General features: G+C 35.9%; 1 protein-coding gene across 2 annotated transcripts in view; it reads right to left on the bottom strand.

The window, feature by feature from the left end:
• NAALADL2 (N-acetylated alpha-linked acidic dipeptidase like 2) overlaps positions 1-26,040 on the bottom strand; it is a 1,592,461-nt gene that overhangs the window by 1,070,156 nt on the left and 496,265 nt on the right. The window lies entirely within an intron of this gene.

The raw sequence follows: 26,040 nt of genomic DNA, 5'->3' as shown, positions 1-26,040 counted from the left end.
AATGTTGGTGAGAATGATTAAAATACTACTAAAAGAAAAACTCATCTCAACACAAAAATTCTGCCACCACTGGATTGATTTTACCTATTAAAAACACATCACAATTATTGAAGTTATTTGAGTTTCCTGAATCATTTCTCCATACTTAAATAAGTCTAAACTTTTGAATTACATAATCCAAGGTGAAAATAGATAACAAATCATCATGCAGTAGGAGTCACCTTATCTCACAGACTAGCAATTTATTCAGCCTTAATTCCTCACAGGGCCTCCCTGGTGGCTCAGCATTGAAGAATCCGCCTGCAATTCAGGAGACCCAGGTTTGATCCTTGGGTCAAGAAGAGCCCCTGGAGAAGGAAATGGCAACCCACTCCAGTGGGTTGCCTAGGAAATCCCACAGACAGAGAGACTTGGTGGGCTACAGTCCATGGGGTCACGAGAGTCAGCCATGACTTAGTGACTAAACCACCACCACCACACCGATTCCTCACAATGCAGGAACAAGGGAATCTCATTTCCACATCTCTTCCTTCACAACACACTTGCAAGAATTGTCCACTCTATTCTTATCAACAATCTCCTTTTGGCCCAAGTATTTTAAAATTTCCAACTCCACATCTTTGCTCTTGCAACCCAGCCAGCCTAAATCTTACCTAGGCTTAAAGAGGCAGTTAACATTTGAGTACTGCCATGTCAATGTCCCACGGTGATTTCTTTCCCCTGCATTTTGATAACAAAGTACTCTTCACATTTTCTATCTGACAGAACCAAATAAGTCTTTAATAATAACTGAACGTGCCACAGGATCTCTACCATCGTACCAGAAACTAATCTAACTTCTTTACAAATTCAGTTCTCCTAATCAGCATAATAACCTCATGATATATGCACTGAGAGTACCTTCCCATTTCATGTATGGAGAAGGGAGATGTTATGTGACTTCCCGTGGGTCACAAAGCTCCTGAGTTTGTAGAAACAGGAATCAAGCCCAACTAGTCTGGTACTGGAATCCATGATCTTAATCTTATTCTACATTGCATTGTATATTACGTTACATGAATTATAATTTTATCAGCTATTGTTTCCCCAAGTATAGACTGGTCACAGATTACTAGCAATCATCCCATGGTTTTAGGTGATACACAGCAGAGTGCTATAGTCAACAAGTGTATTTTGATTGGTTAAGCCTCCAAAATACCTATTTAATAGAAGTAATATACTTCATTTGTATAAAACTATGTCCCCTTCAAAGTGTGAGAAGAGAACTATCTTTCATAAAGAACCCAATAGCATGTTAGGTATTTTGTTAGATTAAAAGTGATTCTACTTAATCTAAAACATAAGTATAATAAATGCAAAGAGTACTTAAAATATTCATTTTTCTTAAAAGAGACTCCTTATTATGATTCTATTTAATGTATAAAATATACTCATGTATAAAATATACCTTTTAAAGCTGTTCATACCATATTTAAATTTTTCCACTTTAATTAAAAGGCTACAGAAATCTTTGATTAAGGCTATACCCAATACACAACAATGAAATCTGCTAAATATCTAAGTAATGAAAATAACAGAAAGAACAATAATAACCACATTTCCTTTTTCTGGACAGAATTATAGTCACTCTAAGCTAGTTACAGTTTATGTAAGTAGCATCAGCAAAGCTATACTAGGTGTATATTACACAATGTTTAAAAACTATTATAGGACTAAAAGCTAAAAAAATAAGCCCACCATATCAATTCTTTCTATGGTTTTATAGAATATTCCAATAAACCTTGCTCTTGAACTTCCACATTGTTTATTTTTAACATTAGGCAATATAGGTAATGTTATTTATGTGGTTTCTTTTTATATTCTAAATTAACATGAACATTCCCTCCTTTTTGTCCTTGATGGATATCATATGCAGACTTCCCTCAGTAGATAAGAAACATAAGTGTATAAAGATTTATGCAAAGGGCACTGAGAGAAACAAAGATGAGTTTGCTTCGAACAAAGATAGACCAGAGAAGATAAAATTTAAAAGGTTTCATCATATCAATATATAATAAATTTTAAAATGACAGTATGTAGTACATACTATATGCTAAGCATAATATTTATTTACATATGTCATGTCGTTTATTCTTTGCTGAAGTAGGTATCATTTTACAGAAAAGACTAAGAAATTTCAAAATATTAATTAATTTGGTCAAGAGTAATAATTCCACATGAAAACATGGTCTGATGGTGGCAACTGAAGAAATTATTGAAAAGGATGTGTTTCTCAACCAAATTGTAGCAAAAACATAATTATTTTCAGAATAATATATATGATGTATATTTATATAATCATAGTATCATATATGTATGTGCTGTGCTGTGCTAAGTTGCTTCAGTCATGTCCAACTCTTTATGACCCTATGAACTGTAATCAGCCAGGCTCCTCTGCCTATGGGATTCTCCAGGCAAGAAAACTGGAGTGGGTGGCTGTGCTCTGCCCCTTGGTACCTCCTGACCCAGGGATAAAACCCACATCTCCTACGTGTCCTGAAGTGGCAGGTGGCTTCTTTACCACTAGTGCCACCTGGGACACCCCATCATATATGTGTATATCCACACAAATATACTTGTATATATATTAACATGTAATACTTAGAAGGGTTATTTAAAGTCATATAATTTTATATGCATGATTCTACATGTTTAGAGGAGGATAATAAAGCTAGAATAAGGAAAAAGATGAAGAACATGTTCGAGCACTTTTACTAGCTGTGTCATTCATCATTTTCCCTAGTATAGAAATGAAAATAATCCTTGAAAATCATAAATAAAATCCCCTCACTAAAATCCCTCAGTGACTTCCCATGACCCATTAAATAAAAGCCAAACTCTTTAAGTTGGTTAACCACAAACCATCTCTCCTTTGCCTTCCATATTCCTACCTTCCCCTTGCCCCTTTCCAGCCTTGGTGGCTCAGTACACACTGTTACCTCATTGGAATGCTCTGACTCTAGCTTCCTATGACTCCTTCATTTTTTCAGTCAATCTGACCTTAAATGTTATTTCCTAAGAGATGCACATCTTTCACATAACAGCTTTTAAAAGTAACAATTAAGTGTTTAATTATCAGCTTCTTACTACTTTTTGTCCACTTGATTATAAGTTCTATATGGACAAGGGATCATATGAGTTTGATTTTTCATGGTACAAGTGAACTAAATGTCCATAAATTCAGCAATGTATAAGAACAATGATATTCAGACTTAAGTATTATTTCAAACTATTACTCTCACAAGTGAAATATACATATTTCCCCCAACCTATTTCTAACCCTTTTTATTGTAATTATAATTTTAGAGCAAGCTATGAGTATTATATGTAACTAAGCTTTATAATTTGATGAGCTAAATATTATAATTGGCTGTTACAAAATTATTATTAGTAGTTCACTATTCAATTTGTTTGCTAATAACTGATACACTAAATAAAGTTGTACATCTCCTCTAAACAAGCCAGACTTCAGTAATCATGATTAGATCAGTATGAATTTCAAAGATGGATGAGACCATAGCAAATCTTATAAGTTCCTTAACTTCTGTGCTAGAACTTTCATATCTACTGAATGAACATATTGAACTGAGTGACTTCCAATATCTTTAAAATTCTTATATTTGTGATTTAAAGCATTTTTAAAAAGAAAAAAAATACATGGACAGCTACAGTGATGACTAGGGCTATCTGCTCTTAATTTTTAGGATATTTCTACCTCTAGTCAAAAAAAAAAAAATGTAACAGAGTACAGAATGTTCTGGGACTAGTAAGATATCATTATGTGTTTTTCTCCATTTAGGAATCCTTTTATAAATATAGTTCAGAGCTCCAATGCTATGAACAGCAGGTTAGACTTATGAATGTCATTACAGTATGTGTTCTTCTAATAATTACTCTGCCAGAGGACAGGACATGGGCCATCCAAATTTCCAATGGTGAACTTCCAAAAGATAGCAAAAACTGAAGTTTTGTATTTTGCACCAGTACCAAGACAGCAAACCTAGAAGATGATGCTGAAAGCGCCAAAGAACCCGATTTTTTGTTCTATACCTCTGTGCCTAGCCAGAGGCTGCAGTTAAATAAAAGGTTTAATTTCTTAAACAAAAGGAATAATTTTCTCTCATTATTTGAGAAGAGGGTATTGAAAAATGATACCATCTGGCTATGTAGTAAGGAACTGCATAGAAAAGGAAATACTTCTATGTTTTAGAAGATTATTTGTATTTTAGGCTTTAAAATCAAAGATACTCTGTTTCATCTCAAACTTTTGCTCACTAAATTTAAGGTCCATCAGTGGATAAAATCATTACCATGTCATTTGCCTAATGATGACTTTATTTCTCCCCATTTTGTCTCCCCATTCTTCTACTTTTATTAATAAAAATCTACTGTAAGGAATACCTGTCCCTTCTCCACTATTATATAATTCATATTTGTATGGCCCTAAAATTAAAAGACGCTTATTCCTTGGAAGAAAAGTTATGACCAGCCTAGATAGCATATTGAAAAGCAGAGACATTACTTTGCCAACAAAGGTTCGTCTAGTCAAGGCTATGGTTTTTCCTGTGGTCACGTATGGATGTGAGAGTTGGACTGTGAAGAAAGCTGAGCGCCAAAGAATTCATGCTTTTGAACTGTGGTGTTGGAGAAGACTCTTGAGAGTCCCTAGATGGCAAGGAGATCCAACCAGTCCATTCTGAAGGAGATCAGCCCTGGGATTTCTTTGGAGGGAATGATGCTGAAGCTGAAGCTCCAGTACTTTGGCCACCTCATGCGAAGAGCTGACTCATTGGAAAAGACTCTGATGCTGGGAGGGATTGGGGGCAGGAGGAGAAGGGGACAACAGAAGATGAGATGGCTGGATGGCATCACGGACTCGATGGACGTGAGTCTGAGTGAACTCTGGGAGTTGGTGATGGACAGGGAGGCCTGGCGTGCTGCAATTCATGGGATCACAAAGAGTTGGACATGACTGAGCTGAATTGAAGTGAAAATTCCTTTGTAAAATCCTAAGCCCTAATGTGATGATATTTGCAGGTGAGGACTTTAGGAGGTAACTAGGTTCAGATGAGAAAAGTGGTGCCCTCATGATAAGATTCCTGGAGGAGGAAACGGCAACCCACTCCAGTATTCTTGCCTCGAGAATCCCATGGACAGAGGAAGCTGGCAGGCTACAGTCCATGGGGTTGCAAACAGTCGGACATGACTGAAGTGATTTAGCATGCACGATAAGTTAGTGATCTTATTAAGAAGAGGAAGAGACTTGAGAGCTCTCTTTCTGTCCCCCGTATCTGAATATAGCAGGAAGGCAGCTGTCTGCAAGCCAAGAGTGCTTTCATCAGAACTCAACCATGCTCCCATCTTGACCTTAGACTTTCCACTCTCCAGAACTGTGGGAAACAAATGTCTGTTATTTAAGCCACTCAAGTTATGGTATTTTGTTACAGTAGACCAAGCCATGACATACATCTTGAATAATCTTTATTTATTCAATTGCATATTTATATCAATATGGACTCATGGATGTCTCTGGACTAATATCCAAAATGTCACTTATTTTGCTGTTCAAATTAGTTCACCTTTAGCCCTTGGAGCCTCTTATATTCTGCTCCCCTATTTTTCTGACATTCCTCACCTTTTCTGAAAACTTTCATAAACTCTCTCACCACAGGATGCTTCAGGGTCACCTTGCCCCATCTGGAATCAATATTTTCCCAAAGAGTCCTTGTTCTGTTAGTGCAGAATGATGCTTAGAAACTAGGACCTGGGGGCTGCATAATCTCAAAGTATTTCCCCAAGGCAGAGCTGCCTCTTGGTATTACAAGGAGGTTAGTTTCAGGGCCCACATAAACCAAAATCTAAGGATGCTCAATTCCCTTATTTAAAATGGCTTAGTACAGTAGGTTCTCCATATCCATCAGTTCCCAGAAACATGAAGATTTGAAGGTATCTCTCTTTAGTAACTGAAAAGGGAAAGATAACTTTATAGTAACTTTGAGAATCTTCACAAACCTGTGTACCAAATAACCAGGCTAATGTCACCATCAAAAAGGCATAGTGATATCATAAACACTTTGAAATGATGCACAGAGAACACAGTATCATTTCAGTGGTAACACAATGCAAAAATACACCAGTTCATTTCTATCATGAGAACAAAAATGTCCAAATTGAAGGGCTTTCTATAAAACAGCTGAGCAGTACTCTTAAAAAGTGTCAAGTTCCTGAAGGAAACAGAAAAACTGAGCATTTACAAATTGGAGAGATTAAGGAGAAATAATAATGAAAAGCAATGTGAGGTAAAATCTTGGAACATAAAAAAATCTACTAGAGAAAAACTGATGAAATTCAAATAAGATCTGTAGTTTATTTAATAGTATTGTACCAAAGTTAATTTCCAAGTTTTGAAACTTTTACTATGTCTACATAGGCTGTTAATATTAGTAGTGGAATTGGGAGATTTATGGAAACTGTGTCTTATTTTTGCCACTTTTCAGCAAGTCTAAAATTAGTTCAATATAAGTTTTTTTTTAATAAGCAAAGATAATGCATCTTATTTAGATCAAACTATGTATATTAAATGATATACTTTCTCACACAATAAAGGAATGAAACTTTTTATGTGTCATTCATTTATTAGTGTCCGTTTAATTTTTTCCTTTGTTGGGAATGGATTTTCCCACTAAATCTATGTTTTTATCTTTGAAATTCTGAGGACATAATTTTTAAAGGTAACACATTGTGAATTCTTATAATAAGATTTTACCATCTTTTAGTCTAATTTAGATTTGAGTCAAGTTGTTTTAAGCAGTTTTAGAAGTAGAATTTGAAAAAGTAAGTGATTAATCATATGCAGACCTTGTAAAAGAAAAGCAAAAAAAGAATGAGCATTTAAATGGCTTATTTCTAAAAGAATAATTAAATTGTTTATTGGGCACATTATTCTGCCTAATACTCTTCTAGAGATAATATTAAATTGCCAAATAAGGACTAAGGTATATTGCAAAAATGGACACAACTTTTTACTCCTTCCTTGATCCACATACTGTGCAACGCAACACAAGAGCTACTCCCATCATGAAGTGGAGTTTGTTATACATTCTTTGAACCTAGCCTGGTTTTGTGACTTGTTTTGACCAAAAGTACTGGAGAAGAGAATGGCTACCCACTCCAGGGCCCTAGAGAATTTCATGGATAGAGGAGCTTGGTGAGCTACAGTCCATGGGGTTCCAAGTGTTGGACATGACTGAATGACTAACACTTTCGCTTCATGAAAGTTCCAAGACACCTTGTGTGTTCCTTTTCTGCCATAAGAACAAGCCAGTGCGCCTGCTGAAGGGCCATCACACAGACAAGAGCCATGTTGCCTCAGTAGTGTTTCAGTTCAGTTTTAGTCACTCAGTCAATCTCTGACTCTTTGCGACGCCATGGACTGCAGCATGCCAAGCCCCCATCTCCATCACCAACTCCGGGAGTTTACTCAAACTCATGTCCATTGAGTCAGTGATGCCATCCAACCATCTCATCCTCTGTCATCCCCTTCTCCACCTACCTTCATCTTTCCCAACATCAGGGTCTTTTCAAATGAGTCAGTTCTTCACATCAAAGTATTGGACTTTCAGCCTCAGCATCAGTCCTTTTCAATGAATGTTCAGGACTGATTTCCTTTAGGATAGACTGATAGGAGGATCTCCTTGCAGTAAAAGAGGCTCTCAAGAGTCTTCTACAACACCACAGTTCAAAAGCATCAATTCTTCGACTCTCAGCTTTCTTTAAGTCCAACTCTCACATCCATCCATGACTACTGGAAGAACCATATCTTTGACTAGATAGACCTTTGTTGGCAAAGTAACGTCTCTGCTTTTTAATATGCTGTCTAGGTTTGTCATAACTTTTCTTCCAAGGAGCAAGTGTCTTTTAATTTCATGGTTGCCGTCACCATCTGCAGTTATTTTGGAGACCCCAAAAGTATAGTATTTCACTGTTTGCATGGCTTCCCCATGTATTTCCCATGAAGTGATGGGACCAGATGCCATGATCTTCGTTTTCTGAATGTTGAGCTTTAAGCCAACTTCTTCACTCTCCTCTTTCACTTTCAAGAGGCTTTTTAGTTCTTCCTTGCTTTCTGCCATAAGGGTGGTGTCATCTGCATATCTGAGGTTATTGATATTTCTCCCAGCAATCTTGATTAAAGCTTATGCTTCCTCCAGCCCAGCGTTTATCATGGTGTACTCTGCATATAAGTTAAATAAGCAGAGTGACAATATAAAGCCTTGACGTACTCCTTTCCCTATTTGGAAACAGCCTGTTGTTCCATGTACAGTTCTAACTGTTGCTTCCTGACCTACATACAGGTTTCTCAGAAGGCAGGTCAGGTGGTCTGGTATTCCCATCTCTTTAAGAATTTTCCACAGTTTGTTGTCATCCATACAGTCAAAGGCTTGGCATAGTCAATAAAGCAGAAGTAGATGTTTTTTTGGAATTCTTGTTTTTTCACTTTTCCAGTGGATGCTGGCAATTTGATCTCTGGTTCTTCTGCCTTTTCTAAATCCAGCTTGAACATTTGGAAGTCATGGTTCATGTACTATGGAAGCCTGGCTTGGAGAATTTTGAACATTATTTTGCTAGTGTGTGAGATGAGTGCAATTGTGCAGTAGTTTGAGCATTCTTTGGCATTGCCTTTCTTTGGGATTGGTTTCAAAACTGACCTTTCCAGTCCTATGACTACTGCTGAGTTTTCCAAATTTGCTGGGATATTGAGTGCAGCACTTTCATAGCATTATCTTTTAGGATTTTAAATAGCTCAACTGGAATTCCATCACCTCCACTAGCTTTGTTCATAATTATGCTTCCTAAGGCCCACTTGGCTTCACATTTCAGGATGTCTGGCTCTAGGTGAATGATCACACCATCATGATTATCTGGGTTGTGAAGATATTTTCTGTACAGTTCTTCTGTGTATTCTTGCCACCTCTTCTTCATATTGTCTGCTTCTGTGAGGTCCATACCATTTCTGTCCTTTATTGTGCCCATCTTTGCATGAAATGTTCCCTTGGTATCTCTAATTTTCTTGAAGAGATCTCTAGTCTATCCCATTCCTTTGTTTTCCTCTATTTCTTTGCATTGATCACTGAAGAAAGCTTTCTTATCTCTCCTTGCTGGAGCTTACCTTAAATCAAATATCGGCCTGCCAACCACCCTAGATCAGCAGAATCACCTACCTCAACCACTCAACTGACTGCTGACACACAGGTGAACCTAGCTGAGCTGTGGGGTTGTCCGGTGTGCTTAGTCACTCAGTCGTGTCTGACTCTTTGTAAATCCATGGACTGTAGCCTGCCAGGCTCCTCTGTCCATGGAGATTCTCCCAGCAAGAAGAGTAGAGTGGGTTGCCATGCTCTCCTCCAGGGGATCTTCCCAACCCAAGGATTGAACCCAGGGAGCTGTGAGGCTAGGCAACAGTAAAAAACCTTGTATTTCAAGTCACTAAATTTTAGGGTAGTTATTTATGAAGCAATAGCTAACTAATGGAAGGATTGTTTCTTTTTCACTGTGCACACACACACACACAAAAGTGACGTACAAAAATGTAAAATAAATTGCTCAAGTTTGCACCAAAATGAAGTGCAGAGTTAGTTCAACATCTGTCTGACTCCAAAATATATGTTTTACATGATGTACTTCTGTCTCTCACATTCTTATAAGGGTGTTCTTATTTTCATTATTTCTGCAAGCATATTAAATATCTTACTTGAGATTCAATTTATAAAATTATTAAATCCAATTTCAAGTGACTAATGTGTACTGAATAACCACATGCTAAATATTGTTCTGATGAAAGATCCATTTATTATACTGGACATGCTCTCATAAACATTCTATATTCTTTTTTTCACATGAAATTGAAGGTTACATGGTAATAATTATGCATCACAATAGATGCTTTCAAAATATGCCTCTTTCTACTTATTTGTCAAGTAGTAAATTTTTCTTTTATCATGTGTATTTAATATGGATTTTGCAGTATAAATATATAAACATTCTTGAATACATCTGAAAAAATTTTATTCTCAATTTTAAAATAAACCTAGTAAATTATCAGCTAAACTTAAATATCATGATGAAAATTTTTAAGGATCTTTATTTATCAGTCTATTAAATATGAATATCTTTGGAGCCAGGTTGCAATTGATACTTTTCTTTATTTTAACTCTCTAAACTTGATGGCTCAAGAAAGAGAGTAATAAGTAGATCTAAAGCAAATAAGAATGAGACTGAAGTGCAACTTTAATTAAACCATAAAGTACAAGCTCCAAATGGTTAATATTTATGATTTTGAAAAAAACTTTCCACTATTTAATAAACAGCTTGCAATGGAAAAAGACTTATTATATACACTGTCACTAATCAACATTCTATTGTGCTGGAAATATTCAAGTAAACTAAATAATAGTATTTTGGAGTGACTAAAATGAAATCCATGGAATATTTTTGGACCACATTACCACAATTAAAGGACATCCTAACCAAAGCTACAGTTAAACTGCATTTACAATCAGTTTCAGATTTTTATTCAAAGTCATTGAATTAAAGTTGTGGCCAAGTATTTTTTCCTTGAGATGTGTAACATACATTAATACACTAAGCATAGTACAAATATGTTGTCATTTATATACAAATACAAATCTGATACAGATATGTTTATTTTCATCAGTAGGCTGTTGGATTCTTTCTTAAATTCATTAAGAATTGGGAATGAAGAATCATTTGAAGAATTAAGCAACATTTTTAATAGACTATATGGTCAATCTTTGGTCCTCTTATGGATTAATTTTAATTTGCATTTGTAAAATTGGAAGTAATTGCTGAAATAAAGTCAAATCAAATTCTTAATTTTTAAAAAATCTTCCAGCATATAATAAATAAAGTTTCATAAAAAAAACTATTTCCTGAGAAATTTTGCCACTGCAGGTGCACCAGGTATGGTGAACAGCCAGAAATAATGCTAAATATATCACATATGAAATCTAATATAGGTAAATACACTAGGCACTATGTATTAGATTCTACAGGTATTATTTTACATTTCAACCTCATTGATTTAATGAACTACAATATATAATATATAATATGAACTCTAAGATATCGGTTGGGTCAAAAGTTAGGTCACATTTTCCCTATAATTATTCATTATATGAAATAATTTAATTTTTAATCAATTAAAATAAGTATTGACTTATTTTTGTCTTCCTTTCTATTATTCTAATAAAATTATCTGAATATAATATTTTTTAAAAAAGTATAGTTTGAGCATCTGACATAAGGACTGAGGCAAAGTCAATGAAATATGAGTTACTAGCAAATATATCTTTACTCATTCATATATTCAGAGTGAACCCCTTCTATTAAATGGTTCTTTTGAAGCATTGTTTTCACAGGAAGATAGTAAGAGATGATCCTATGATACTTCAATAATCCACTTAGAGATTAAAATATGTATATCAACAACACTGCTGTGATAGGTGGTTCTATTAAAGATGCATCTAGAAAATCATGTTTTGTTGATAGTGGACTGGTTGATAAGACAAGTGAAATAGTTTATACAGAAATTTTTATCAAAACACTTTAAATATTGATATTGAAAAAAAATCAGTATCATAATACTGTATTTCATCCCGTCTATGACATCATTGATTCTCATATGCATCACAAGACATTCAAAAAGTGAAGGAGTCAATGGAAGTTGTAAGGTACAATCAGCTGGAAGATGCACCCTTATTTCAGGGATATTAAAATATAGAAATATGCATGTTAGAAGCATGAAGTACCTTATCAATGTGTTTTAATATCCAAATATGTTGGGATATTTTGAAAGCAAACACAATGACTGGATTATCATGTATAAACCATTATCTCTAATTTCAAATATTTTTATAAATAATCCTGCGGCAGGATGATGAGAGATTAATGATGTCATACTACAAGGAAGCCCCAGGGTATAAGTATAAGAGGGAAATATCAATACATAATTCTAAACACGTGCTGATTATGAAGCAAACCATTGGCAACAATTAATCTTGTCATATTTTATTGTGTCTAAATATTTTCTATCCTGGGCCTCATAGTTAGGAACATCAATAGTCATTAAGTTTCAAAAAATTAACAAGGGGAAAAAAAGCTATAAAAACTTGAAAAGGAGGGGTGAGTACAATTTTATGCATTTGCATTAAATTGTTCAAGAAGCAAATCAGATCAACATCAGAAATATCTTTTAAATGACTTGCCCTTCATATTGGTTATCAAGGATTCCAATGAACCATTTAACTATTGCAGCCTTAGGGCATCCATGTATTGACAATTTACAGTTTTCTTCACCTAATTTGTTCTGCTATTCCTAAGGAGGAAAAAAAAGAAAAAAGAAAAACTCAGTTACCTTAGCAACTGCAAGGTTACATTTTATCTTGAAGCTGCAGAGCTTTTTGGGAAAAAAAAAAAAAAAAGAATGGAATGTGTTGATATTCCATCCTCACTGGGTGATGGCTTCTGTAGTCAGGTTGAGAAAAACATGCAAATACCTTTATCTGCCTTCTACCTCACCCTCTGACAGTATTTTGAATTGATTGTCTTCATTTCTTTTTTCTTTTATGAAAAATGAGGGAATCACTGATATCAAATATAAATAAAAAGAAAATCTCAGAAGGAGGTTACAGCAGTGGTAGTTCATCACAGCTGACCTTCGTTATTCCTGTGAGAAGAGAAATTGGTGGACAATTGGCAATTGTTATAACAGGAAAATAAACATCCTGTCAAGTGTCAATGGCTGGAAAGTCCATTTCCAGTGCTAATAGAAGACTGATGTAAGCCTGTCTGCAGAAGAATAGATTTCTCAGAAAGTACTCACTTAAAACACATTTTAACCATTTAATTCGAAAATCACTAAAGGCTGTGGTTCTTGCAGCTTCCATACTGGAGGCTACATAATAAAGGGCACTTGTCACATCTTAGCATGTGACTTGCAATGCCTGCGGTATGGCTGACTTTAAAAGTCAACGCAGGAATAAGGGAAATGGACAGGAAATGAAATATAAGAAAGCATATTAGGTCTCTTTTCCTTAAAACGACTGAAATCCAAAATTAAGTGAGTTGACAATAAAAGGGAATATAAACTCTCATGACCTTGGCTCCCCCAAACTCCCAGCTTCATCTACTCCAGGCTGAGAGCTGGCCCTCTTCCTCTGCCTGGGTTCCCTCTCCCTGCACAGTGAACTGGGAGCTTTCTGTTGGCAGTGAGCTGGGCGATCCGACCCATCACCTCTTTCGTTTGCTATCTACTGGGACTCACTTTTCTTCATTGCCTGATGCCCAATGTGTTGAGTGCTGTTGCTCAGCAGGAGGGTCGTTACAGTCCCTGATTTCTAACTTAACTAGAAGAGCAAGTACTTTCTCTCCTGCAACATTTAATTCCAAAAGGATCACTGGTTGACTGCCCCTGCATGTGCTCTATCCTCTCAAATGGACAATCACCAAGTCCAAGCCAAGGGGAAAACACGGTTAGAAAGAACTGAGTCACATACCCAACCTATCGATCTATTTGATCTCTCTTGCTAGTTTCAGGGGAAAAGTAAAACTATCTGAAAGTGACCAAAAATAACAGCTATCACAATCCACCTGAGAAAACATGTTTTTACTTTTTTAAAAATGGCATTGGTAGGGATGTCAATTCCATTCTAAACTTTCTTGTGGTTTATTGTCTCAAGCATTTCTGGAACATATGTTCTATGCCTAGAGATGGTAAAGGAAACACAGAGGTGAACAATATGCAAATGTGGCCCTGACCACATATATTCTGAGTGTTTCTTTTACAAGCATTTCCAGTTTTGTAGACACCTTCACAGGCTATCCCTCCTCTGCCCTGAACAATGATTCTGGAATATATTTGGCTTAGAAAGATGTATTACTGATTTGGGACCCATCATTCAGATGTCTCATTTTATTTTACTAAACTTTTTATTTTGTATTTGAGTGTAGCCATTTAACAATATTCTGATAGTTTCAGGCAGACAGCAAACACACTCAGCCATAAACATACATCTATCCATTCTCCTCCAAACTCCCCTTCCATCCAGGCTGCCACATTACATTGAGTGGAATTCCCTGTGCTATACAGTGGGTCCTTGCTGGTTATCCATTTTAAATACAGCAGTGTGTACATGTCAATCCCAAGCTCCCTAACTATCCCTTCCCCCAGCAATCATAAGTTTGTTCTTTAAGTCTGTGGGTCTGTCTCTATTTTACAAATAAGTTCACTTGTATCATATCTTTTTAGATTCCACAAATAAGGGATGTCATATGATTTTTCTGATTCTCTGTCTGACTTTACTCAGTACATGACAAGCTCTATGGGAATGTAAGATAGTGCAGTCACTGTGGAGGACAGTATCCATGCATGCTGAGTCACACAGTCTTATCCAACTCTGTGACCCTTTTTGGACTATAGCCCACCAGGCTCCTTTGTCCACAGAGTTCTCCAGGCAAGGATACCAGAGTAGGTTGCCTTTTACCTCCTGCAGGGGATCTTCCCAACCCAGCGATTGAACCTGTGTCTCCTGCATTGCAGGCAGATTCTTTACCCCTGAGCTATCAGGGACGCCCCAAAGGGCAGTGTGGTGGTTCCTTAAACAAAACTAAAAATAGGACTACCATATGACCTTGCAATCTCATTCCTGGTATACATCTGGAGAAAAACACGCTCCAAAGGGGTATGTACACTCCAATGTTCATTGTAGCACTGTTTACAATAGCCAAGCCATCAAAGCAACCTGAATGTCCATTGACAGAGAAGTGGACTAAGAAGATGTGTCACATGTATACAGAGGAATATTACTCAGCCATTAAAATGAATGAAATAATACCATCTGCCGCAACATGGACGGACCTACAGATGTTTCATTTTAAACATGAAAAAACAAAGCAAGGGGAGGGTCTAGCTACATGTCAAAAGTGAAGTGGCTGTTAGGTAGCATACTTGATATAGTTAAAGTGTTGAACGGTGTTTAATGTAGTGTGAATTGAGGCTTCTCATACACTATCCATTGCTCTCCTCACCATATCAAAGAGTGTCATCCTTCCTGGACTGCAGATCTAGATATTAACTCTCCCCTTCAAATGTGCAATTTTATTTCTTGTTGTTTTTAGATCAAATAAATTACCCCATCCTTCACTGAATAAAACTCATTTGCTATTCCCTTATCTTTACTGCTTATCCTTCAGTCCCCACCTCAAGGCCAGGGAATGCCTTTTTCCTTTCCTTCAGTTCACTCATTAGGCCTACATTTAATAAACTGGGAACATTTCATAAAATAATATTGGGTAGGGAAAAATTTTTTAACAAATCTCTACGTAAGAAATGATCAAATATTATTTTTAAAATATGCTATAAAGTTGTACAAAGACCATAAAATAATATGCCAAAATATAATAGATGGGAAAAGTCTGAGTTGCCATCATATAGGTGACTTTTACTTTAATCTAAATGCCTTTTTGTATTTTTTACAGTTTTGACAATTAGCATGTTTTATATATAAATTCAGCCTTCCCTTGTGGCTCAGTTGGTAAAGAATCAGCCTGCAATGCAAAATATTATGAAAATATATAAATTTCCATATATAAATATATAAATTTATTCTTAAAACTAACCTCTAAAAAATCTACTTCTTGATGAAAATCATCCCTGATTAGCCCAATTTAGTAAGAGGTTATTATTTTGTTTGCATATTACCTACTGCGATGCAAACATTATGATACATTCTGCATGTGATGATTATTTCTACCTGATATTTGAAGACAGGAAATATGTTTTTATCTTTTTTAATCTTCTAATAATTAACTTGTTAAATGGAGAAACAGTGGAAACAGTGTCAGATTTTATTTTTGAGGGCTCGAAAATCACTGCAGATGGTGATTGCAGCCATGAAATTAAAAGACGCTTACTCCTTGGAAGAAAAGTTATGACCAACCTAGATAGTATATTCAAAAGCAGAGACATTACTTTGCTGACTAAGGTCCATCTAGTCAAGGCTATGTTTTTTCCAGTAGTCATGTATGGATGTGAGAGTTGGACTGTGAAGAAGGCTGAGCGCCGAAGAATTGATGCTTTTGAACTGTGGTGTTGGAGAAGACTCTTGAGAGTCCCTTGGACTGCAAGGAGATCCAACCAGTCCATTCTGAAGGAGATCAACCCTGGGATTTCTTTGGAAGGAATGATGCTAAAGCTGAAGCTTCAGTACTTTGGCCACCTCATGCGAAGAGTTGACTCATTGGAAAAGACTCTGATGCTGGGAGGGATTGGGGGCAGGAGGAGAAGGGGACGACAGAGGATGAGATGGCTGGATGGGATCACTGACTCGATGGACATGATTCTGAGTGAACTCCGGGAGCTGGTGATGGACAGGGAGACCTGGCGTGCTGCGATTCATGGGGTCGCAAAGAGTCAGACACAACTGAGCAACTGAACTGAACTGAACTGAAACATAATTAAATGATTTCTGAAATTATGCATTTCTTGCTTGTGAATCTTGAAAAAGATTCAAATAATAAAACATGATATGTTTTGAGTTTATACTATGTGCTAGGTTCTATTCTAGGTAGTTTTATAAATTCTATCTCATTTAATTCTCAGAAGTATCCTTCAACAATTTTCACTTTATACACAAGGAAACTCAAATGTAGGGAGAGATCAATTCCCTAAGGTTTCACAGCTAGGAAGAGGTAGAACCAGTCTTTGAAACAACTAGGTGACCACATAGTTTGTTCTTTGAACCACCATATAATACAAAGATTTCATGCTTCAACAATAGTAAAATCTCCATGGGACTAGCATGCAGTGTAGAAAGAAGATTTTTATACAGGTTGTTTACTATCCATTTACCAATAGGAATAATATAAGTACCTGCCTCAAAGCAATGTTTTAATAATTAAAATAAATATATGCTCATGACTTAGCACAAGTGCCTGGTGCATACACAGTGTTGTATAAATGCTAATATTAATATTAATGCATATATGTAATAGTGTGAACTCAGACAGGAATAGTAATAAGTTCAAGCAGGTTTTTTTTTGAATAAGTGTGAACTAAAAAGATGCCTCCACTATGAAAATCTGTTTACTATATGCTTTTTTGGAAGAGCTTTAGTATATCATTAAAGTTGTTGTAGACATTTCTTTTTGAGACTTCTCTTTTCTTGAAAACCAGAGGCTTCAGTTTACATCTTTATTTTGAAACTAATGGATACTGCCATAGGATTATGAAGTGGTTATCACAATCAAACCAGAAACATATCAATCTTTATTTTCACTCAAACAAATAAATAAAAATATTAAAAAGTCAGGCTAAAATCTTGCCTGTCTTATCAAATAGGTCAAATCGCAACACAGGAGTAAAATAAGTACAGGGGATTTTGTTAAACTCCAGACCTTAATATTTATAAAAACAAGGAGTTACTTTTCGATAAGATCTTACTAGAATTTCCTCCTCCATTTCTCTTTTCTTCAGTTCTTTAGCTATAGGTGCATAAGTATCTTCAAATTCAGCCTACCTTGAAAATAATTTTCTAAGGCTTAGTGATAAAAAAAGACTAATTTCTATAGCCACCTGCCTTTTTCTACAGCCACAGTTGATTGATGGCTCACAAAGCCTTTTTATACAGTGCTGACATTTTAAAGATACTGGCCAGTCTGAACTTTCCATCTGGCGTGTCTGATTTCCTTTGTCCCACTTTCCCGCAGTGACTTATTCTGTCCTTGAGCTTTAAAACTACTTTGATTTAATTCATGCCTGGGGGTCAGGGGAAGTTTATTTAAACAAGAAATGAGTGTAATGCCTGCAATGGTGCATGGTGATGGTGAAGCAAATCCCTGACTCCCTGGCATTTATTTGTGTAACAGGTCCACCATCAAGTACAATCAGAGAGATATTATAGAAACTTCCATGCACTTACAAAAAACTAACAAGAGAAGTGGGCAACGCTTGTGTGATGAACAAGAAGGTGAAGGAAATTAACTTATTTCAGGCCCAAACAAATTCTACTTTTATCTTTTGTAAAAAGATCACTGATGTAAATATGAAATCTATTAGTGCTGAGAATCAGTTAATACTTTTTAATATACTCTTTTATAAATCGTATCATTAGAATTTCATTCATAGTAAACAAAATAGCTTTCTCAGAGTCTTACAGGAGGTCAACGCCTGCAGATGGACCTCTTTATTCACTGAGTTTTCTACCAGAATGATGACTCTGTCTCTACCTTTCTTCTGTCTCCTCAGGTGGCAATATTGGTAAAGAACCCATGTGCCAGTGCAGGAGACATAAGAGACACCGATTCAATCCCTGGGTCAGGAAGACACCCTCGAGGTATCGAGGACATGGAAACCCACTCCAGTATTCTTGCCTGGAGAATCCCATGGACAGAGAAGCCTGGTGGACTAAAGTCCATAGGGTTGCAAAGAGCTGGACATGACTAAAGCGACTTAGCACACACATTACTCAACCTTTCTTCTGTTTTATTCATACAAAAACAAATCCAAAGTATTTTCTATACAACTGATCCAAACACAATTCTATTTATGCTATGAATTAACACAATTAATGTTTTGCTTTGAAGACCCACAGCACAATACTTTTATAGATGCCATTACAGAAAAGACAGGCATTGAAGATTTAGATAAAAGTTGTTAAGCAGTGAGACATTATTCATAGGTAATATGATATAAAAATTATGGAAAATTTGAGAACAGCTTTAAAATATTAATGCAAATGGGTTACCCATTTTGGAAGCTATATATGACAAGGTTCAAGCTTCAGGCAAAATGTCTCGCATCTCTCAAAAGTCTTGTGAGCATCTCCTTCTACCATTTAGCACTATGGTCAAGTAATAAAAGAAGCACTGATGACTTGAACAGAGTCATCAGATCTCAGTTCAAGCTGTAGTTTCATCTTGAGTAAGTCACTTCAACTTATTTTTTAGACATAAGATTACTCATCCATGAAACAAAAATGCTGATTTCCAGAATGTTTAGAATCTAATCTAGTGCTGGTATGATGATTTTGGTCTAAGCACTAGAAAGCCAATTCTACTGAAAAAAATATGATGGATTCGCCAATAGAAACAAATGGGTTTCTAATTATTATTTAGACTGAGTGATAGAAATTATGTGGATGAGCACTGTACTTGCTAGGCACAAAGAATTATGAGTTATTTTTGCAAAAGTTTTACTGTTAATAATACTCTTATTTTTTTAAAAAAGGACTCAGTGGTTTAAAATAAAATTTTACCTAGGATAACTCAAATATTTAAGAAAAAGAAAAGGTCAGAGGTCACATAGAAAGCAAAGAAATGACACTAGAATCTGGGATGAGGTGATTAATGAAGCTCTTAGCTTATATATTGTCTTCTATTATTGCAAAACAAATTGCTTGTACTCTCAAACTCAGCAACTTGAAACATCAAACATACAGTGTCTCATACTTTCTGTGGGTCAGAAATCAGAGCATGGCAGGCTGGGGGCTTCAGGCTCTAAGTCTTCAGACTTCAGTCAGCATATTGTTCAAGATCTTCGATTTATCTGACACATTACTAGGGTTCGTTCTACTTCCAAGTCCACTCACATACTGTTGGCAAGATTTAGTTCTTTTCAAGCTGTTGAACTAAGGACTTCAGGATTTCGGTGCCTCGTTAAATTGTTGTCTAGTGGTCTCCCTCAGTTCTCTGCCATATAGCCCTCTCAAGAGTGCAGATTACAACATGGCTGTTGACTTTCCTCAGTACAATTGAGAGACAATACCTGAGATGAAAGCAGCAATATTTTTATAACCAAATATCAGAAATGGCATTCCATTACTCAAGCTGTATCCTGTTAGTTAGAGGCAAGTCAGTTAGCCCAGCCACACGGAAGGGAAGAGTATGACAAAAAGGAATGGATATTGAGAGGTCATTGGAGACCATCCTAAAGGCTACCTAACAGTTTGTAGAGTCAAAGCACAAAGATATAAAGACAATGATTGCACAGCACTTATTAGATGATAATCATTCATCCTTTCAAGGAAATTTATTCAAGTCAATAGTTCTTTAAGGGACTACCCTGGTGGTACAGTCAGTAAGAATCCATCTGCCAAGGCAAGGGACATGGGTTCCATCCCTGGTCTGGGAAGATTCTACATGCCATGGTGCACCATAACTACTGAAACCCATGCACCCTAGAGCCCACACTCCACAACAAAGAAACCGCCACAATGAGAAGCCCACACACTGCAAATAGAGTATAGCCCTAGCTTACCACAACTAGAGAAAGTCTGTGCACAGCAACAAAGACTCAGCTCAATCCAAAAAAAAATTTCTGAAAGTAATTTTGAATGTATTTGTTTGCAAAGACCATTGAGCAATGTAATATATAAAAACCTCAATGGTTGCTTTGTACAGTACTCTGAAATGTCCTGCACAGTCATATCAAAGTACTAAACTAAGTGAGAGTGTTTAAATAGGAACAAATCTAGTGTTGCTTTCTTAGTATTTAGTATCATAAAGAATCCAGAGAAAATAGAGAATTAATATGTGCATACTTTTCAAACTTTAATGTGCTTAAAATTATTTTACTCATGTACAAAGAAAGGTAAATGTCCAGGTAGACATTAGCACTACTAAATGAAATCCTTGGGAGATGGGATAGATTTTTTTGTATATATATGTATAAGGACTCCAGATAATTCTGATGCATCAGACCTGGAAATCACAGAAATGCTTCTTCATGCAGTATCTCTCAACTGTCAGTTTTCTCTTCTACATTCTTGGCAGATAATACAATAGAGACTTTTCTGGCTCTGCACCAGGCATTTCAGCAAGCAGTTCTCTGGTCAAGTTGGTGAAAATTATCCAATCGGTATCAAGCAAAACAAAAAAGTCAGAGTGTGAAAAGGGAAACTGAGATAAAATTCTTTCCTTTTCTAATTGGTAGAATTCAAGGAATTAGAGAAAGACATATTTGAGCTTCATGTTTTTATTTTTAAATCCCACTTGTCATTCAGGCTTCCCTGGTGGCTCTACTGTAAGAATGCACCTGCCAATGGGGGAGGCATGGGTTCAGACCTCCTTCTGGAGGAGACGATGGGTCAAGAAGAGCCCCTAGAGAAGGAAGTGGCAAGCCACTCCAGGATTCCCGTCTGGAAAATCCCATGGAGAGAGGAGCCTTGTGGGCCATGGGTAACAAAGGGTAAGACATGACTTAGAGACTAAACAACAACAATAACAACTTGTCATTATGCCTATGGTACTTGTATCTTATGAAAACTTTTATCCATGAATAATGGTCTTTCATGATTTTAACCATTTCAGTATATCACTACCAATGAACTTTAGGAATATTATTAGAAAATACATGAATTCTAAAACTTATTCTCAAGTTGTCAAAATTTTTACTTAAATATGACTTTTTAGGCATGAAGATGTCTAGAAAAGTGATGATCTTAGGCAAAATTATATTGCAAATTATGTAATATACAATTGATAGCTTGTGCTGTTGACCAGAACAATTACCATTTCAGCACTAAGTTAAATGATATAGCATATGGATAACCACTGAATAGTTCTGTTATTGCCAGCTATATAAAGCTTTATTGTTTGAAAAACTTAACAAAGCTTTCTGGAAGAACTAGAATTAAAAAATCTAATAGTACATTCGCAACACTGATAATTATTATTGATGCTTATTAGACATATACTTTTCTACCATTAGACTAGCTATAAATTCTGTTAATACAAAGTAAGAACACTACTACAGAATGACTAATTTTGACAGCCTTAAAAATATCCATACAGCAATACCATAAAGAACATGGACAAAGTTTTAATGTTATATATGTGATCTATCCTGAATTTAGACATTTAAAACAAAAGTTCCCTTCAACTCATGAAAAGATGGGCACAATAAAGGAAAGAAATGGTATGGACCTAACAGAAGCAGAAGATATTAAGAAGAGGTAGCAAGAATACACAGAACGGTATGAAAAAGATCTTCATGACCAAGATAATAATGCTGGTGGGATCACTCACCTAGAGCCAGACATCCTGGAATGTGAAGTCAAGTGGGCCTTAGAAAGCATCACTATGAACAAAGCTAGTGGAGATGATGGAATTCCAGTTAAGCTATTTCAAATCCTGGAAGGTGATGCTGTGAAAGTGCTTCACTCAATATCCCAGCAAATTTGGAAAACTCAGCAGTGGCCACAGGACTGGAAAAGGTCAGTTTTCATTCCAATCCCAAAGAAAGGCAATGCCAAAGAATGCTCAAACTAACACACAATTGCACTCATCTCACACGCTAGTAAAGTAATGCTCAAAATTCTCCAAGCCAGGCTTCACCAATACGTGAACCGTGAACTTCCAGATGTTCAGGCTGGTTTTAGAAAAGGCAGAGGAACCAGAGATCAAATTGCCAACATCTGCTGGATCATGGATAAAGCAAGAGAGTTCCAGAAAAACATCTATTTCTGCTTTATTGACTATGCCAAAGCCTTTGACTGTATGGATCACAATAAAGTGTGGAAAATTCTGAAAGAGAAGGGAATACCAGACCGCCAGACCTGCCTCTTGAGAAGCCTATATGCAGGTCAGGAAGCAACAGTTAGAACTGGACATGGAACCACAGACTGGTTCCAAATAGGAAAAGGAGTACATCAAGGCTGTATATTGTCACCCTGCTTATTTAACTTGCATGCAGAGTACATCATGAGAAACGCTGGGCTGGAAGAAGCACAAGCTGGAATCAAGATTGCCAGGAGAAATATCAATAACCTCAGATATGCAGATGACACCACCCTTATGGCAGAAAGTGAAGAGGAACTAAAAAGCCTCTTGATGAAAGTGAAAGAGGAGAGTGAATAAGTTGGCTTAAAGCTCAACATTCAGAAAACGAAGATCATGGCATCTGGTCCCATCACTTCATGGGAAAGAGATGGGGAAACAGTGGCAACAGTGTCAGACTTTATTTTGGGGGGCTCCAAAATCACAGGAGATGGTGATTGCAGCCATGAAATTAAAAGACGATTACTCCTTGGAAGAAAAGTTATGACCAACCTAGACAGCATATTAAAAAGCAGAGACATTTCTTTGCCAACAAAGGTCTGTATAGTCAAGGCTATGGCTTTTCCAGTTGTCATGTATGGATGTGAAAGTTGAACTGTGAAGAAAGCTGAGTGCCAAAGAATTGATGCTTTTGAACTGTGGTGTTGGAGAGTCCCTTGGACTGCAAGGAGATGCAACCAATCCGTTCTAAGGGAGATCAGTCCTGGGTGTTCTTTGGAAGGAATGATGCTAAAGCTGATACTCCAATACTTTGGCCACCTCATGTGAATAGTTGACACATTGGAAAAGACCCTGTTGCTGGGAGGGATTGGGGGCAGGAGGAGAAGGGGATGATAGAGGATGAGATGGCTCGATGGCATCACCGACTCGATGGACATGAGTTTGGGTGATATCTGGGAGTTGGTGATGGATAGGGAGGCTTGGCATGCTGCAATTCATGGGGTTGCAGAGTCAGACACAACTGAGCAACTGAACTGATCTGATGTGATCTACCCTGAATTTAGACTGTTTAAAACAAAAACTCTCTTCAACCTACATAAAAAAATAAGCTTAATTTTTAAAACAAGTTAATCATATCTCATGAATATATATAAAGCAGAAAAAATGATGATAAAACTATTTCACTTAAACTGAGAGAATTATTGCCTTAAGCTATAAAGAGTATGGTAACAATAAAATAAAAGTAGCATCAACACCAGCTGTTAACATAAAAGGAAATAGGAAGCTCTTTGATTTGTAAAAGGAAATAATACATGCTTTCTGGTCTCTAACAGAAAACCCACACAATATTTTTCCCATTTACAGTTACTTTCTATTGTATATTAGATTATTAGAATGTTCTTGCTGTCTTTGATGACAGAAGGCCTTCTTGCAATTAGTTAAACAAGCTAGGATTTTAGTAATGTGTAGGAAATTTTGATTTTACAGGAAGTGGGTAGATTTTTGGCATTTATTTTAACTTAGTAAGCAATACTAAATCCTAGAATGTTAAACCACCAAGGTAGACATTTCATCTGAAAAATGAGAATGACAACTGCTTCACATAAATGCATAGAATATTTATAAACATGAATTTGATAAGAATAAAGTCTTTTAGATTCTTAACAAGTTGGTACCATATCACTTAGTATAATATTCTAACATCATCACCATCATCATCCAATAAAACTTCTAGTGAGAATGTTTTTTATGTTAGATATCAACATATGCTGACTATCAAAGGCAAATATTGAGTAAGATATAGACTGGCCCCTTGAAGAAGTCATGGCTAAGTGGGATTATCTATTTAGGATTACTCTAGAAGATTTCACTTAAATTGTGAATTTTTGAATATACATCTTAAAAACTTTTATACATTATATTCCGTATAGACTCAGAAATGATATAAAGACAGTTACACAAAAGCTTATACATTAAGAAATATAAGTAATATTGATGATGATGAAAAACTACTCTAGTAATGATCATCTTCATTTCCTTAATCAGCCACCATTTAATTTTATTCTTGGATTATCTGAAAATTTCCTTCTAAAATATATTTAACTGAAATCCAGGAAATATTCCAGTCTCCCAACTCTTAGTGATTCTGGAATACATCCATGTATTTCTGGTCTCAGCAATGAGTTCTATGCTTGTCAAAAGTCAGTTTTATTTATCCTCAAAATATTAATTTGAAAGCTTTAAATAACATTGCAATTATGTAATTCAATTTTTATAAATATTAATAAAGATGAGTATAAAAAGGAGGAGTTTTGTCTATGAAAATTAGGTCAAAACATTCAGAACGATTAAATAAAGACAAGTCTGTGAGAGAATGGAAAGATACTGTTGCTTTGCTGACCCAACATACATTTCCAGACCCTTCTCCATTGTGAGACTTCACTATAGGGTGGGGTCCGCTAAAATGTTGCAAATATATGTGGTCATCTGGTACAGTTCTGACCAATGAGATATAAATATTTATTCATCGGTGACAAGTAGGAAAGTTCTGCTTTCCTCATAAACAAAGCTGGTGTCATTAGAATATGATCCTAATATTTGTACCTGTAGCAGCCATTTGTGACTATAAGGAAAAGGCCACCAGAAGTTCAGAGAGAATGTGACTACCCTAATGCCATATGTCAGTTAAGGCCAGATTTCTTGTTTAGTGAGACAGAGGATGAAGAAAGATGAGAGGGAAAGACAGAAAGTTGGAGAGAGGGAAGGAAGAAAGGAAGGAAGGAACTTATATAAGCCATAGAAAGATGCTTGCAACTAGTTGAAAGCATTCCTCACTGACATACAATAATCGTTGGGGAAGAGGTGGAGAGGAACTCAGAGCATTTTTTATTCACATTACTTCATAATTTTCTTGAATTTTGTTTCACGATGAAATTAATAAAATTGCAAATCATATGAATGTGATTGGTGCAAGGAAGATGGGATGCATGTGAAGCAAGTTAATGAACCCAAAATATTAGAGAATAAATATGTATTGATAGATATAGATAGATATAAAATTCAGATATATATGTATCATTTTAAAGATTTTTCACTTAAAATTATTCTTTCAATAAGCCAACAAAAGCCATCCTTATAAAAATTAAAGATCTTCCACTATTCTCTACAAAATGTTGGCAAGATTCAAAAATCAATGCTTAAAATGTGAACATTGTATATTTTTACCTCATATTTTGGGAAAGTTGTAAATAGGTAAATCAAAAGAGATAAATTAATTTAAAAATTTTTAAATAAAAACTAAAATTAATGAATTTTAAAAGCTATTTTAAATGAGACAATGTACAAACAAGTATGTCAAAAAACTTAAAAATACTACAGGTTATTGGGTCTTCTTATTACTATAAAACTCTTAAGAAAACAATTTCTGTT

The sequence above is a fragment of the Oryx dammah genome, unplaced genomic scaffold, assembly GCF_014754425.2.
Source record: "Oryx dammah isolate SB20612 unplaced genomic scaffold, SCBI_Odam_1.1 HiC_scaffold_2, whole genome shotgun sequence".
NCBI lineage: Eukaryota > Metazoa > Chordata > Mammalia > Artiodactyla > Bovidae > Oryx > Oryx dammah.
Note: the sequence above shows the minus strand (reverse complement) of the source record. Positions and strands in the feature narration are given on the sequence as shown.